This window comes from Myotis yumanensis, unplaced genomic scaffold (assembly GCF_028538775.1).
Source record: "Myotis yumanensis isolate MYYU_CA2020_CCGP unplaced genomic scaffold, mMyoYum1.0.hap1 SCAF_21, whole genome shotgun sequence".
NCBI lineage: Eukaryota > Metazoa > Chordata > Mammalia > Chiroptera > Vespertilionidae > Myotis > Myotis yumanensis.
In genome coordinates, this window is record NW_027223772.1 from 11,571,422 (window position 1) to 11,589,360 (window position 17,939).

General features: G+C 44.4%; 1 long non-coding RNA gene across 1 annotated transcript; it reads left to right on the plus strand.

Annotated features, from left to right (window-relative positions):
• The first annotated feature begins 11,285 nt into the window (after positions 1–11,285).
• LOC138998784 (uncharacterized) lies at positions 11,286–17,132 on the plus strand. The gene is made up of 4 exons (XR_011469266.1): positions 11,286–11,588; positions 15,713–15,794; positions 16,406–16,605; positions 16,699–17,132. It is a non-coding gene; the product is annotated as an uncharacterized lncRNA (long non-coding RNA).
• The last annotated feature ends 807 nt before the right edge of the window (positions 17,133–17,939 follow it).

Genomic DNA, 17,939 nt, shown 5'->3' on the forward strand with positions numbered 1-17,939 from the left:
AACAATGAGGTACCATCTCACACCTGTCAGAATGGCCATCATCAACAAATCAACAAATGACAAGTGCTGGAGAGGATGTGGAGAAAAAGGAACACTTGTGCACTGCTGGTGGGAATGCAGACTGGTGCAGCCACTATGGAAGGCAGTATGGAGGTTCCTCAAAAAATTGGAAATGGAACTCCCATTTGACCCTGTGATCCCACTTCTAGGAATATATCCCAAGAAACCAGAAACACCAATCAGAAAGGATATATGCACCCAGATGTTCATAGCAGCACAATTAACCATAGCTAAGATCTGGAAACAGCCTAAGTGCCCATCAGTAGATGAATGGATTAGAAAACTGTGGTACATCTACACTATGGAATACTATGCTGCTGTTAAAAAGAAGGAACTCTTACCATTTGCAACAGCATGGATGGAACTGGAGAGCATTATGCTAAGTGAAACAAGCCAGTCAATGAAGGAAAAATACCACATGATCTCATTCTTTCATGGATAATTAAGACCATTACAAACTTTTGAACAATAATAAATACAGTGGCAGAGCTGCCTCAAACCGATTGTCGGACTTCAGTTGTAAGGCCAGGGAGGGTTGGGGGACAGGAGGGAGGGGAGTAAGAGATCAACCGAAGGACTTGTATGCATCCATATAACCATAACTAATGGACATAAGACACTGGGGGGTAAGGGAGGGCAGGGGCTTGTCAAGGGTGGGGGGGAAAAAAGGACACATATGTAATACCCTTTGTAATGCTTTAAGCAATAAAAAAAAAAAAAAAAAAGAAGGACAAATAGGGGAAAGGATAAGACAAAAGATGTCAACACATTTCCTGGAGATGAGAATCCAGGTGAGGAGAGGTAAGTGACAGCAGAACAGGGGAAGTGCCAGCAAACCCATCACAGCACAAAACCCCAGAAGACGAACAACCTGGTGGCACCAGACAAGAAATGAGGGGTTCCATGTGGTAAATATCTTGATTTTTTGTTCTTTTATTGTTTTTTATATTATGTATAATTTTAAAAAATCTTTTATTCATTGGTGGGGGGAATTTCACTAAGTGAAAATATATGGTATGATGAATGGGTGAAGTTGGAAGTTACGTTAGAGAAATCTAAAGGGCCCTGTAGGGGTGGACAGATCTGCTGGGCTGGATCATGGGGAGATGAGTTGAAGGTTCTCCAGTAATTTGTAAAATCCTTTTGAAAAGTTAGCATGCTTTAAATGTGTAGTGGGTGCCAGGTTTCTGCCTGGGACAAAATCAGATCATTGTTTTAAAGTTGGCATTGCACACTTCTGGGGTCTGGGTATGGTGGTGGTGGTGGTAGCTACAGAAATCAAAGTTAGAAATCTCAAACGTCAGGTAAAATTCAGGAAAACAATCAACGGTCCATTTAAAAAATATATTTATTTGAAAATTAAAAGTTTTGAAAAGTTGCATGCATAGTAAAACCATAAACCCTTTCTCCTCTCTGATCCATCACTGTTTCTGTCTCCTTCTTTCCCTCCCCTTTCTCCCTATATATGAACACACACACATATATGAAAAATATCCATGCATACTTGAGTTTATGCATCCTGTATGTTCTCCAATATTTTATTGCATATTTCTTTAAAAGATTCTCTTACATACAATACAGTTATTCCCACCAATAATTTAACATTTGGCATAAAACTTTTAATTAATGTCCCATTCATAGTCTATTTTTGTCAGTTTATTGAGTAGTCCTTTGTGGCTTTCTTAAAACCCTCCATTACAGGATTCCGTCACAGCCGTGGGCAAACTACGGCCCTCGGGCCGGATTCGGCCCGTTTGAAATGAATAAAACTTTAAAAAAAAAGACCGTACCCTTTTATGTAATGATGTTTACTTTGAATTTATATTAGTTCACACAAACACTCCATCCATGCTTTTGTCCCGGCCCTCCGGTCCAGTTTAAGAACCCACTGTGGCCCTCGAGTCAAAAAGTTTGCCCACCCCTGGTAGAAGCACATACTGCATTGAGTTGTCATGTGTCTTTATTCTCCTTGAGTCTGTCTCAGGTTCTCAGCCTTTCCTTTTGATGGCAAGGCCATTTTTTTTAAAAGCGTATTCAATGTGCTATTTTCATAATGTCTTCTCACCTAGAAAAAAAAATTTGTACAGTTTATCTTGCTCAGATCTTAAAGGATGTTTTTACGGCTCTGAGTCCTATGGACCTTAAGGACAGTCAGGGCCAGTCTTGCTATAAGAAAGTGATACCAGAAGTACAAGGAGAGTGGAGGGATTTTTCTGAAGAGACACCTCCAGCAGTCAAGGGAGGATAAGGGGTGGCGGTGGGGCTGAAAGTGCACCTTGCTTTTGGATGGAGACAATGGTGAAGCTGTGGATGCAGGAGAAGACACACAAAGAATGGAGCCGTCATTGCTGGTGAACATCCTCAGTGGGAGGGAGAGGATAGAGGACTGAGGCCAAGCCTGATTCCTCGGACTCAGAGGGAACACAGGCAAGAAATGCAAGGGAATGACAAGGCTTCATTTCAGCAGTTTATAAGCTAAAAAAAGGGAAGCTGTAGTGGTTGTAACTATTCAAGGATTAGCTGGTATGGGAGAGGAAATGAATACATACACAACATTATCAAAAGATAATTATTCCAAAAGATACCAATAGGAATGTTGGTGAAAAATTAAAAAGTAAAACCATTAACTTTTCATAGAAGAAGTAACCATCAGTGTGATTTAAAAACACACACACAGAAAACCAAAAAAAAAAAATGTATTGCTAAACATAATCACAGTCGTGCACATTAGAAGTTATGCTAATGAGAAGCCCACTTCCTAATCAAGATGTTTGTCTTGTGTTAGTTGGGCTAACACAACTGCTGTGTAAAATAAAGAATTAAAAAATGTTGTGAGGCCGAAACCGGTTTGGCTCAGTGGATAGAGCGTCAGCCTGCGGACTGAAAGGTCCCAGGTTCGATTCCGGTCAAGGGCATGTACCTGGGTTGCGGGCACATCCCCAGTGTGAGATGTGCAGGAGGCAGCTGGTCGATGTTTCTCTCTCATCGATGTTTCTAACTCTCTATCTCTCTCTCCCTTCCTCTCTGTAAAAAATCAATAAAATATATTTAAAAAAAATAAAAAATGTTGTGAGGAGAGAAGGAATTTGGCAGAGAAGAAAAGGAACAGCAGAGGTAGACACTGTGTGAAGAGGACTAGGTTTGAGAATCTAGGAGCTACATAGGCTAATAGGGGCTGAATAGCCTAAATGGGATCTGGCAGAAAAAGGATTACTGCAGAATTTAGACATGTTTGCCATGGGTGCATGAGTGTGCCATGCCCTCGTCTCTCTCTTAGTCATGCTTTCTGTGCATTGATACAGGCTGCTCTGCTCTCTCACACTTTTTGGTAAATGTGGATTCTTTGGGGGAGATATAGAGGTGGGGCTGCTGCTGAGTATATTTCTGGTTTCATACAAGTAAGTATCTCTGGTTTCATGTAAGAACACATTATGTTCCAGGGAAAGCTGCACTTGAGGACAGAGTAGATCTTGGGGATGTAAATCCTTGGGCACAGCAGGCTTCCAAAGGGTAATTGAGGTCCACGAGGAGATCACCAAGCAGTCAAGGGGCTTCAGGTACTATCTGGGTAAGAGGTGGAATAAATAGAAAATTTCACCAAGTTAAAATATGTGGTATGTTGACTGGGTGAAGTTGGAAGTTATGTTGGAGAAATCGAAAAGGCCCTCCCTGTAGGGATAAACAGATCTCCTGGGCTGGACGATGGGGAGATGGGTTGTGAGGCCGTTGTCTCTGAGTTGTCCCCTAACCCACCCTCAAGAACTTTTGAGGTCTCTGTTACAGCTCCGTGATGTGGGCCTGAAAATCTAGCTTAGACAGTGCTCTCAGTGTCCAGCTGCCTAAGGTCCCAATGCACTTTTGAAGATGCAAACCATCTTCTTTGACTGAGGTGCTTTACTGTACGATGGCTGAACCATAGCTCAAATTTCTAGGTATTCCTAGCCTTCTTGTGGGATAGGGCTTCTCCTTCTCTCACTGTGCTACCTAGAAAAGAATCCATATTTCCCAATATTTTGGAAACAGGTATATCAATTAGATAAGTAAACCAGAGTTTCTGAGAGATATTAAATCCTTCTTTATACATAGATGCTTTCAAAGCTATCAATTGCCCTTTAAGTACTGCTTTTGCTGAATCTTGCAAACTTTTAGTTGCATTTTTATTTAGTTTAAAATTCTTTTTTTATTTGAGACCGCTTCCTTGACATATGTGTATTGTTTAATTTCCAAACATTTCAGAATATGCCAGCTATCTATCTGTTATTTATTTCTCGTTCAATTCCATTATGATCTGAAAGCATACTTTGTATGATTTCTATTCTTTTATATTTGTTAAAGTGTGTCTTGTAGCCCAGAATATGGTCTCTCTTGGAGAATGTTCCATATGAGCTTAATAAGAATGTGTATTGCGTTGTTGGATGAAGTGTTCTATAATTATCACTTAGATAAAATTGATATTTCTTTTTAGTCCTTTCTTACTCAGCAGTTAGCCAAATGTAGGAAGCATTGGTAGAATATGTTCATATCAGGAGGTGAAATAAAACAGATGAGTTAGTTTTGTGCAATGTCTTCACTATTCTAGTAATAATAAATACACGCGTGAGCTACAAAATATGAATTGTGGAGTTAAGTACTTGATTAATTGCATGAGTTAAGTACTCTTATGGTTACATTTAAAACTGGCATCCAACAACATAAAGTTGAATGAATAGTAAAAGGTGTGCTAATAATTTAAGATTTTAATTTCTCCTTATGTAGAATGACATTAAATAGAAAATAAAAATTACCACGATGAGTCAAAAGAGAAACCATAGAGGGGGGAAAAAGCTTTATATTTTATTACTTTAAAAATATCTATATTTTTATTGATCACAGAGAGAGACAGATACATCAATGATGAGAAAGAATCATCAATCACCTGCCTCCTGTATACCCCACACTGGAGATTGAGCCCACAACCCAGGCATGTGCCTAGACCAGGAATCAAACCATGACCTCCTGGTTCGTAGATCGATGCTCAGCCACTGAACCATTTTAAATGGCATTTTCCCCTGCTTTTAGAACAAGTGTCAAAATGAATAATGTTTTCATTTTTTACTGGGCCCCACAAATGTAAATGGCCTTAGAAGGAATGTTCTAAAACCAGCATCATTAGCTGCTATTCTGTATCACATCCCCAAGACAAGTCACATTTCCAAAGCCACTGCATGTACATTGGTTTGAAGGGCTGTGTTGACCACCATTACCTCTCTTACTAGGTGCTTATGAGAATTAAATGAACATGCTGAGTAACCCTTATATATCTATACTCATCGAAGGAATTATGACTCTTATCACACACACATGAACAGTGAAGGGTAAAACTGTCATTGCCTCCCAGGTTGAACCAGTCATGGGAGAAACCTATGAGCAGGGCTGGTGGCTTGTGGATCAGCGGAGACCAGCTGCTCTCTACTTCAAGCCTGTCATGAAGAGTTCATCCAATCCACAGAGGTTTGTGGAGAAGTGGCTTCCTGTCAGATCAAAAGAATAGGAATGAGAGTGCTGCCCAGAATGTTGGAGAGAAATGACAAGCACCTTACTAAGCATGTTGAATCAAAATCTTCTGCCCCCAAATCCAAGTGAATCCATGATGAACCCCCAGCCATACTCACCAGTTGAAAAGTTCATGTGAACTTTGGGGTTTTGTTGCAAAACATATAATCAGGACAGGTTTCAAGTTCTATAACACAGTAAGTTCTTCCCAGCCTGGTGACCACAAGCCAGACTGACATTTCTAAGTGCATTTTCATGGTAAAAGAAGGTGCTGCTTGATTGCATTAGGAGAATTGTACCACACTTCGTGGGAGAACACTGACATGCTTTGACAAGCATGAGGAAAACTTACTCCTCTCTGTGCCACGTTCATTTTATTTGGAGTCATGGTCATTGCTGTGGAGACAACATACAAAGAATTAGAGGTTATGCCCCTAATGAAAACCGAGTTGCCAGCTATTTCTTAGAAATTATCACAGCAACCACCCAGCATGTTACTATCAAACCATCCTGCTTCCAGCCACAAGGATTGTAATTCTGTCCTGTATAATGCCCTTGTGACTTGGTAGTTTCTGAGAAAGGGAAGGGAGTGCAGAGTGAGGGAAGACTCTAGGGTAGTTAGAGAAAGAGCAACTGGTAGAGGTAACATTTATTGCTACTTCAGTGTTGTTTGTTAACCAAACCAGAAAAATAGAGAAAGAATGTGGAATAAAATTCTTCAAAGACAGTCTTTCAAAGTACATAGGACTCTGGGGAAAGTGTTTTAGGAAGGAAGTCGAAAATTATGGATGCTTCAAACAGGAAAATCATATAAATGGACATTTCCTAAAAGGGAGTGTTTAACTGTGCTTCTTGGAAGCTCAGAATCATATTTCTGTAACAGGGATAATATTTTGCGAATAGTACACTTCTAACTTTTTGGTTTCCTCTTAAATCACCTTCCTCTGCAGTCCTCCACCTCCAAGGTGGAGGCATGGGGCTTCTGGCCCCAGGGATACTGCCTAGAACAAAGAGACCATTGATCACTTTGAATCTCAAAGCTGGCTTTCTTGACCTCTTAAGCAGGAAAATCCTCTTCAAAGCCTGGCATTGTTGAGAAGGAAAGGGATTTTCTCAATTCCTTTAGCTCCCATTAGTGTATCAAGAGCCATACCTGGTGGAATAGATCCTAGAGATTTACTCTATGCCATCAGGATGGGACTCAGAGGAGTGGAAAGCTGGCTGCTTTCGCCTGAGGGGCTGCACAAAGAAGGCAAAGGGGCAGGTGGACAAGGGAAGCCAGGTGGGTCCTGACCCTTCCTCTCAAGTCCTGGAACAGGGCAGCAGTGTAGATAGACTGAGGGGAAGGCTGACAACATCAAGAGAGTAGAGACTCACTTCTTGTCACACTTCCATGGGGATTCTCTGGAGAGGCTACAAGCCTCAAGAAGTCACCTGTATGGTCACTTCCAAAGTCAGGTAAAGCAAGGGGACAACAGTGGAAGCTAAAGGTACCCAGCCTGGGGGTCTAAGGCAGCTCTCTAGGTCTCTAGGGCTCTTGGGATGACATGTATTGGATCCCAAGGTATAAGGTTGTGAAGGTGGGAAGATGAAAACCATGATCAGGATAAAGAGGCAATAACAGGATCCCACATAGCCACCCCCCTTTTTTTCTCTCCCACTAAAAAACACAGAAGCCTCTTTAATCACCCTGAAACCACCTTGGGATGGAGAATGAGCCTTTACCTACAGAGGACAAGATGTCAGCTCCAGAAAGAAACTGGATTTCTAATAAATAAAATATTTAATTGAAATGAAAACATTTAAATTGGAAGAGACTTCGATATTGCTAATTGGCGAGTAGGGGGTGTCGAAAGAAGATCAGACCAGCTTTGGGAAGGACAGAAACTATTTGATATTGCACCTCTGAGTGGAGTGTGAGTGAATTTTCAAGCCTGCTACATCTTTATTCCTCGCTGCTCCTTACCATACATGTCATCTTCCTTCAAGTCAAAGCAAATTTGGTGTTTGGAAGTGTCCTCCGGGAAGCCTAGGGGCACGAGAAACTTTCTTTAATGTCCCAGAAAGGCAACAGCAATTTGAAGTTTGTAAGATATCCTCTGGAGAAGTCCTGGATGTTCGCATCACTTGAATTAAAATCAAAGCTGCTGGGAGACTTGCTGAACCCCACTGTGCTCTCTGTAAACGTGGAGGTCAGCATTCTTTGCGAGCAGGGGAGAAGAAGAGTGTTGCCAACTGTTGGGAGGAAGTGGAGATGTGGAATGAAAAATCACAGGAGCCCTTCTCCCTTAAAAAGTCTCAACTGAACCCATGATGTGTTGAAGCAAACTACACAGACTCAGGTTTGCACAGGAAAGGAAGGCGAAGATTTGTGATAAGAGGCAGCTAGCAACAATTAGTGAGCCGGGCTCCATTCCCATCAACATCACTGCTCCCTCCACCCCGGAGCTGTGCAGGGCATTGCTTATGAGGCAGTATGCACATGTATGTGTGGTCCAGGTAGAACGCAAGACCCTTTCAGGATGCCTAAAAGCTGAAGTTCAAGAGCAAAGCTGAATCTGGGAGACAGAGTCAGGAAAATGTTTGCATATGTTGGGTCATCTCCAAGATTCTTGTTACTGACTGCCGACTTTATTGTCATAGGCTGTTTTATCAGGGTGCCCATACTGAGAAGACACGCTGCCAGCCTTTGTTGATTTTCAGCAAAGTTTCTGAAAATCACACCTCGTACACAGAGAAGCCTGACTTCTTACAAAGCACACAGAGCTTCAGAAGCATCAGCTAAAGGTTCCCGGCAGACTTGAGCACTGAAGATTAAAGTATGACCTGGTCTGTTTTATTGCTGAACATCAGATGTTCAACAACGTAGAAACATTTACAACAATGGTTATCTTACCTTTCACCCAATGCCACCAAATTTCAGGCAGCATGTAAAATTCATTTTTTGTTAAGGCAGAGATGCATACTGTTTGGGTGATGTCTAGCAGACGGGGCCAAGCCAGCCACACAAGAGTCCACCTGTCAGTGAGAAAGTGTAAGAGGTGCATAGCAAGGAGCCAGTGCCCAGGGTGAACTGGGATTGGCTGGAACTGGGAGAACTTTCCTTAGGAGCATATAACACTGTGTAGTCGAGGTGGTAAAGAATTCCATTCAAGGGCAACTCAATGCTGAAGGACAGGCAAGTAACCAGTGAAGTAACTGTGGATATAACTTATTCCCATCAGAAGTGCCACCAAAAATTCACAGGTTTAAAGAGCATGGAATACAAAAGGAAAGAGCTCCACTGGTTGGAAATAGAGCCTTGAAGAAGAAAGTCATGCATCCCATATACATTATTGTCAGAGGCTGACACTCATTAATGTGATGGTTAATTTACATGTCAGCTTGACTGTGCCAGAGGGTGCCCAGATTAAATATTATTTCTGGGTGTGTCCGTGAGAGTGTTTCTGGATACAATTAGCATTTGAACTGATGGACTCCAAAAAGTACATAGCCCTCCCCAATGTGGGTGTCCTCTAATCTGTTGAGGGCCTGAATAAAAGGAAAGGTGGAGGACGGAGGAATTCACCCCTTCTCCTCCTTCCTGCCTCTCTGCTTTGGTTGGGACATGGGTCTTTCCTACCCTTGGACTGGGATTTACACTACTGGCAACCCTTGTTCTCGGGCCTCCTGACTCCAGCTGAATCACACCACCCAGAGAGTTTGCAGCTTGTAGAGGGCAAGTAGTGGTACTTCTCAGTCTCCACAATTGCATGAGTCAGTTTCTCATAATAAATCCGAAAGTCATGCCCAGTACATGGAGAGGCCTGACTGATGCAATTAAATTCATCAACTTCCATCTTTGTGCTGGGAGGGTATCAGAAATCATCGAATCCAACTGATTCAGGCTTCCATCCACATTGGTTGTTTGTCCTATGAACTGTGTTAAAGATGTAACCTTGCCTTCACCGTGCTCTCATTTAAGACTTATTGCTGATTCTATGTCATAGAATCATAGATTCTCCTATTAGAAGGGACTTAAAAATTCACCACTTCCAATTCTCCACAATGGGTAAAAGGATTCCAACCAAAACATTTCCATCAAGAGGTCCTTGCACACTTGTTTCTCAAACACTTCTAGTGACCAGGAACTCACTACCTCCTGAGGCAGCCCATTCCACCTTTGAAATTATGGATGTGAATTACTAAATTATTCTTAGGAATTACTTATGTTTTGTTAACAAAGCATAATTTAACCCTGGACATCAGCTAAATTTTTTACTCTTCTCTGAAATATTATGTGTATAGAGAAATGCACACACAGGGACAGATTCAGCCAGAATAGTACTTCTCAAATTAATAGGATTAATTAGAAGTTGATTGCACTATTGTGTGTTCACATACACACACAAGCACACATATGCACACATTTGTTACTGTGGTTCTTAAATTGTCATCAAGAATGGTTTATTTATTCAACCATTGGCTGCTCTTTTCTTTGGAAATTATTAACAGACCCAAAAGAGTTTTATGTTTTTTTAAAGCTCACCAATTTGCCTTGGAGCAGGAAAAAATATTTATTCATATAAGTATTTCAGACCTACGTATGTATTCCTTTACTGGTGAATATTTACCATATTTTGTTGATTTTATTTATTATTTTTTAAATATTTTTTTTACCTCAGAGAGGAAGGGAGATAGAGGGAGAGAAACATCAATGATGAGAGAGAATCATTGATCCACTGCCTCCTGCACACCTCACACTGGGGATTGAGCCTGCAACCCAGGCAAATGACTGGGTTTCAGAGCACTGTGCCTTCCTGGTTCATTGGTTGATGCTCAACCACTGAGCAACACTAGCTAGGCATATTTTGTTGATTTTAAAATGTGCAATATGTGACATTTAAAATCATTTGAAATCCAAATACAGAGCTAATAACAACGCACATGGCCTTCATCTACTCCGTGAAGGACAAGACTCTGCAAACTTCCTGTGTAAAGGCTTTGGTAGTAAATGGTTTGGGCTCTGTAGACAATACCATCTTGGTCATAACTACTCACATTGGCCATTGTAATATGAAAGTAGCCAAAGACAATATGTAAATGAATGTACATGTCTGCCTTCCAGTCAAACAGTAATTATGGACACCAAACATTAATTATGGACACCAAAATGTTAATTTCATGTTATGTTTATGTATCAAAAATATTCTTTTCATTGTTTTCTAACTTTTAAAAAGTGAATAAAAATTATTGTTATCTCATGGGACATATATAAACAGGCAATAGGCCAGATCTCACCCACTGACTATAAATTGCTGACACCTGGTATACACATAATATAATGACATACCCTCCTTTCTAACATCTACAAAAAATTATATCCTTCTTTAATAGAAAACATTTAATAAAATAAGTCAAAAGATCAAATATTCTACATCATGATGACCAAACCAGTGACCTCATGAAAAATTCTGGCTCTCGACACTGACTTGGTCAAAACGCAGAAGTGTCCTGTGTTGACATTATTCTGCAGGGACAGACTGTCAGTAAGCAATGCTGGGTGGATGAGGTAACCCACACTACTGAGCAAAGGAGGATGGCCTCCTGGTACTGCGCAGAGGCCCCACCAGGTGGCGCTGCAGCGGCCAATGCGCCTGGCAGGCCAGCCTGGCAGATCTGGCCACAGGCGTCCACGTGGGTGAGGGGGACTAGCCTGGAGGGACTTGGAGTCACAGGACCCGCTGGGCTTCCTGGCTCGCGCCGCTGCCTCGCCCGAGTCCGCCAGGGTCCCGCGGGCAGAGGAGCTGGAGGAGCCTTTGGAGGCCGAGGCGTGCTGGTGTGGATGCCGCCCCGCTGCCAGACCAAGTGCATCAGCCTGGAATCCAGGCCACCATCCTGCAGGCGCTCCTCTCCCGCGTGTGGCCTGGATCCTCTTGCTAATCTGAGGGAGGAACTGGAGCTGAAGCTGGTGAGGGGCAGTGCTGGGCCAGGCCACCTTCCTCCATGTCACCAAGGTGAGTGCCCTCCTGCTCACCTGCCCAGCGCCTCCCGCCTAAAAGCCCTGTTAAACCTCCTCCCTCCGCCCCCTCCCCTCGCAACTGAGTGCGGGTTCCAGCCTATCTGGCACTTCCCAGGGGCCCGGCCTGGAGTGTCCCACGTGGTGGTGGCTGTGGTGGGCGTGAAGGGTTCATTCCAAGGGTGAACTTGGGCTTGTCAGGTATTTAAAACACTTGGAGGATTGGGGTTTCTCTGGGCCTTGCTCTGTGGGGGCAGCCAAGGAGTCACTTTCCCGAAGGATTGGGACTTGGGGAGCCCTGGGTAATGGGAGAAAGCAGGAGAGTGGAGAGGCTCCATCAAGCCGCCACCTGGGACCAAGAGCCCCGTGCGAGACCAAGAGCCCAAGTGTGGGCTCCTTCCCTGTGGGCAGCTGGTCCCCTGTCATTCGGGTGCAGGTTGCGGGTGCTCCCTGGACCTGAATGAGTGCTGGCTGCTGTACTGACAGGAGGCAGCTGGGGACAGAGTTCCAGCCAGACCCCAGCAGGACCCCTGTCTATTAAGCCAGACAGTGAGGGGTCCTGCTTCTCCAGGACTTGTCTCAAGCCGGGGGACAAGACAGATCTGTAGTCCCCAGAAAGTTAACTACCTGGTCAAACAGAGTGTGTGTGTGTGTGTGTGTGTGTGTGTGTGTGTGTATATGTATTGAGGGGGGGAGCGGGGGAGGGTGGAGAGGAGAGCTGAGGGAAGGAATGGTCAGGGGCAGAGCTTATTCCAGGCCCTGACATTGTGTGTCTAGGAGAAGGGACCCTCCAGGCAGGGGGCAGGACAGTGTGGATAGGGAACCTTTCATAGAGGGGTCAGAGCTGGGGGACAGGGAACCCCACTGGGAAGGACCAGATAGTGGGGACAGGAAACCCTCCATGCAGGGGGAGGGCAGCAGGAAAGAGAACCCCAATTAGAGGGGGCAGGGCAAGGAGGAGAGGGGAAACAGGGAACCCTCTATGGAGGGGACAGGGCAGTTGGACAGGCAATCCTCCATGCAGGGGGGAGGGCAGGAGGAAAGGGAACCCCACTTTGAGAGAGCAGGGCAGAGAGGAGTCAGAATTATCCATGGAGGAGGCAGGGCAGGGGGACAGGGATCCCAACTTTGAGGGGGAGGGGCAGGGAGGAGAAGGTACCCTCCATGAAGGGGGCAGGCAGGGGGACAAGGAACCTCACTTTGAGGGGGCAGGCAGCGGGGAAAGGGAAGCCCACTTTAAGGGAGAAGGGCAGGGAGGAGACAGAACCTACATGGAGGGGACAGGGCATGGAGGAGAGGGAACAGGGAACCCTCCATGGAGGGGAGAGGCTGATTATTAAAAAGGAATAATAACATTTATTGGTCATTCATCATGTCCAAGTATGGTGATCATGATTATAGTGAAGAGCACATAGGAATGAAGTTCAAGTAGGAAGTGGTCATTCCATGGGACAAAGGATGAAACAGAGTTTGAAATTCAAGGTGCCCAAGCAGCTGGGCATTTGAGGAACAGAACCTCAGAGAGGCAGAAACCACAGGGAAGTAGCCACCACATCTGCCTGCAATCTCCCCTCAAGGCATTTGCCAAATCCTACCTTGAAAGGGTGATTGATCTCAAAACAACAAGCAGAAAACAATGGAGTGTAGGAGATTGAGACTAGCTCTCAGCAACTGGACCTGACACTTTTAGAGAATCACACCCCACAGATGGAGAGCACTAGTTCACTTGAAGTGCACAGGAAACATTTACAATTATAGACCATCGCTGTTTCAAAGGCCTGAAATCAGAGTGTGCATTCTGATCACAGTCAACCAAACTCATGATCAACAATGGCAGATTGAAACACATGGGTATGACTGGCACCACTGAGAGCTTTATACATACAGTGGGGCCTTGACTTACAAGTGTCCCGACTAACGAGTTTTTTGAGATACCAGCTGTCTCTCCGCCGATTTTTTGCTTTGAGTTGACAGAGTAATTTGAGTTAACGAGCTCCTTAAGGAGCTCAGTCTCCGAAGGAATTAAACTCGTAAGTCAAGGCCCCACTGTATGTTGATAAACTTGCTTAATTAGACCTGCTTTCTGATTTAGTTCAACTTTTTCCAGCCCAGTGAAGCACCCCAACTTTTCTTTCAGGATATTGTCAGCAACACAGCAGTAAATATCAATACGAAGCAGATTATTATTGCAGATCATACAGGGAGAACAAAGGGTGAACTATTTAACTGTAGCACTGTTTGACTATATTCTGTGTAGTGAGAAAACCTGGAGTCATTTTCAAGTTCTACCATTTCTTATTTCTTTTCAGCTGGGCCAAGTTTCTAAACATTCTAAATCTCCATTTTCCGGCTAATTGAAAGAAAATAGGATTCTACCGAGTCTCCTATCTACCTACTCCAGGACTTCTGTTTGGATGAAATGAGATGAGGCACGTGAAAACGTTTCACAGACATTTGGTTAAACTGTAAAATGTTTTCACTTGGCTATAAAGCAAGTGGGATGAAGAAACTCCAAGGAGGCTAGTCACTAGGGAGAGGAAGCCGGGTGTCCTATGTGACATCATTACCTGGCGCCCACAGCCATCATTTCTGTGCTGGGCTGGGCTGTGGGCTTTGCGCCATGGGGTCTCGGCAGTGTTGGCTGCTATTTGGTGGGGTGTCGCTTCTCGGTGGTGGCAGGGCCTGTATCCCACTTGGGGGAAGCTGAGTGTTACTTGTGGGTTCCAGGTTTTCTGTAAATTGCCAGTTCACGTCAAGGCAGTTCCAGCATTGAGCATCTCCCCCTGGTGGTCAGTGCGCATCATAGAGACTGGTCAGACGGTTGGACATTAAGCATATGAGCTTTTTATATATATAGATTTGCAATAAGAACAGCAAAAACCATTCTAAAAGAAAATTAGCTATGGCTCATGCCTAAAATTGATCAAATCTGAACCTTTACTGTAGATATCAGCCTTCCAATGAGGAATTCTTCAAATACAGCCTGTGCTGTGGATACTGAGGCATCCTGCCTAGGAGCCTCTCTTCAGGGTTCCTGATCTGCCCCTTCCCCTACTGCGCCCCAGCCCCTGCCCCATTATTTTTTCCAAGCAGACCCAGCATCTCCAAAGCCAAGTGTTCTCATTCAGGAGCTGTTAGAGTGCAAGAATGCAGTTTAAAGGATATTTCACACCCAAAGCACTTTTTAAGTTTCTCAAAGATGAGTGGATGGTCACTGAACATGGATGCGAAATTCTTTCTAAACCAAAAATAGTTATTTCAATGTTTTTTTAGAAGATTTGTTCTCATTATCAAAATAATACAGGATCATTAGTAGAAATTTACAAGAAATATATGAGGTAAAAGAAACCACTTCTCTCCATTATCCAGGGTTAACCAAAGTCAACATTTCAAAGTATTTCGGTTTGTCTTAGGTAAATTTATATATCCAAATACCTTTTTGAGGTGATACTATTTATTTATTTAAATATAGTTTCTATTGATTTCAGAGAGGAAGGGAGAGGGAGAGAGAGATAATAACATCAATGATGAGAAAGAATCATTCATTAGCTGCATCCTACACACCTCCTACTGGGGTTGGAGCCCACAATCAGGGTATGTGCCCTGACAGGGACCCTATGCATGACCTCCTGGTTCATAGATCAATGCTCAACCACTGAGCATGCCTCCAGGGCAAGATGATACTATTTGTTATGTGTGTATTTTGATTTGTTTTCTTTAGTTATTGTGTATGCATTTCACTGCATCTATAACCACTGTTTTCCCCATTTATTAAGGCACTGTTTATTTTTCCCAGCTTTATTGAGAAATAATTGATATACACCACTGTATAAGTTTAAGGCAGACAGCACGATGGTTTGATTTACCTACACTGTGAAATGATTACCACATTGGGTTCAGCTAACATCCATTGAACATGTGACAAACCAAAATGGAAATCTCTAATGTAATTTGAGGTCTTTTTTCTTCAAAGTGAAACCTACAATTCTTACTATTGCAAAAAAGAGCTGTACTTGGAACTAAAGTGCAGGGTGTGGTGGGTCTGCAGCTGGGGCTCTACTGCCCTGGCCTCTTGCACTTGACCCTTGTGCCTGTTCACATGCAGTTCCGTTCTCCCTCCAGACTTCACATGAGGCTGGTGATGGATGTGCTGCCCCTACCGGACAAGCTCCACAGTCTGTCTTCCCACCACTGAGTGGCAGAGGTGAGAGCCCACACTGTAAGGCTGTGGGGCCTATAAAGTTCAGACCTCACTTGTGTCTAGGAAGCTCTGGGGGTGACCTCAGCATCAGTGTGCGCAGAGCCTATGCTGGCCTCTGGGATGTGCTCTGTGAGGGTCCAGCTCACCCATAGCTCCTCTACCCCTGGATCTCAGCCACCTTCCCGGTCCTTCTGCTAGAAGCTCTGGTTCTCTCAGAATCTTAGACTCCTCTCCCGCCATGAGCTGTGTGGAAGCTTCATATAACACGATAGTTTTCGGGGAAAACTGGCAAGAGAAAAATAAGAAAAATAAGCAGGAGTCCCCCCAATACTTTGGAGTCCAGGGCCCCATTTTCCCAGGTCCTCACCAGAGATGGGTTTTTCCTCAGCATTTGAAGGGCTATGTCCAGGCCATGGCTTAAGAGCCAGGCCAGGAAAGAAGAGGGGGGAGGATCCAGGGCAGCCCCCACTCTGGCTCCAACAGGCCCCTGGTCCAGTCCTGTGAGTCATTCCCGTCCTGCTCACAGAGCAGGGCTAAGACTCATTGCCTTCAAGACAAATCAGCTCACCACCGTGCTGGTCACTTGTCAAGTTCTCACTTCTCTCCCCACTCAGCCCACTGCTGCTCTCTCTGGAGTCCGCAGTTACTATTCTCTCTGAGACCATGGTTGTCATCATTGGGTGGACAGCTAGCCATTGACCTGCTCCATCTTGGTGGCTCCAGAATGATATCTTCGGTTCTTTTGAGAAGAAGAAAAGGAAGGGAGAAAATGGGTCTGGACAGCAAGTAACCTTTCTGTAGAAATGCATGGACAGTGAGTTTTTTTACTCTTAGTACTTTGAAGTGCTATGTGGATTGGCATGAGGTACTTTTATTTTATTATTCTCTCTGCATGTTCTTTCTGAAGGTGACTGAGTTGGCTGGCTGCACAGGTACAGGAACAAGAGAGTGAATGTGCTGTCCTATGTGCCAAGATGCAAGGAGTTTGTGCTGTTCTGCATTTCTGAGCCTCTCTCACCAAGTGAGTCAGGTCTGGCCAGAGGCAAGGACAGCCATGAGTGGCTCCTCCCAGGCCATCCTGACACCACCACTCTGTCCAACCTCTACACCATTGGTCTGTGCTCATTGCCAGCTGAATCCACAAGCCAGAGGAGCCCTGGAGCCCTGAGTCACTGTATGGAGAGGATGAGCTTTGGTGGCTCCCTGGCCCACATCATGGACCACAAGGAGCAAGATTTTATTGGGTTCAGACACTGAAAAGTTCTTCATGACAGCCCACATTATTACCCTAATGATACAGTCTTTGATGGACAATTAGAACCTCCTTGACTGGACCACAGAGTAAGGTGTCGGACCTTTGATGAGTGACACTCCGTCTCTCATCTTCTTTTAACCCAGTGGTCGGCAAACTGCGGCTCGAGAGCCACATGCGGCTCTTTGGCCCCTTGATTGTGGCTCTTCCACAAAATACCGGCTTCTGCACATGGGCCACGAAGTTTCAATCGCACTCTACGTGCGCGCCTGCACGTGGTATTTTGTGGAAGAGCCATATTCAAGGGGCCAAAGAGCCGCATGTGACTCTCGAGCCGCAGTTTGCCGACCACTGGGTTAACCCTTAAAAATGGGATGTGTTGATTTCACTCACCAGCATTCCTTCTTCCATCTCGCAGTCAAGTTGACAGGCAAATTGGAGCCATCCCTGGAAGGAGAGAGCATATGAAGACAAGGTATTATTTTTACCTTAATTTTGAGCACCACTCTGCCGAGTACACAGAGAAAAATTATTTATCCTTCCTGACCTTTAACGGAGCATAAGTATCTTTTCTGCAGTTGAGACCTGTAGATGATTCAAAGGCACATGCTTGCAACGACAATGCTCCCTTCCTTCATCCTTGTTCTTGGGTAGCGTCACTCCTGGGCCCTGGGCCCAGGACCCAACCAAGACACCGAGAAGTGGATCTGCTCTGTCGCTGGGACCCTGGCCCAGCGTTCCTGGAATGGCACAAAAGGCCCATCCTTGTCACTTGGTGGATGTGGTTTAATGAAGCAGAGGGTCACTGTGGGAGGACTGTGCTGCCTCTGTTGTGTTTTGTGAGATGGTTAAAAGGTTTGAAGCTCCTTTAAGAAACCAGGTGGTACAGTGAAGGA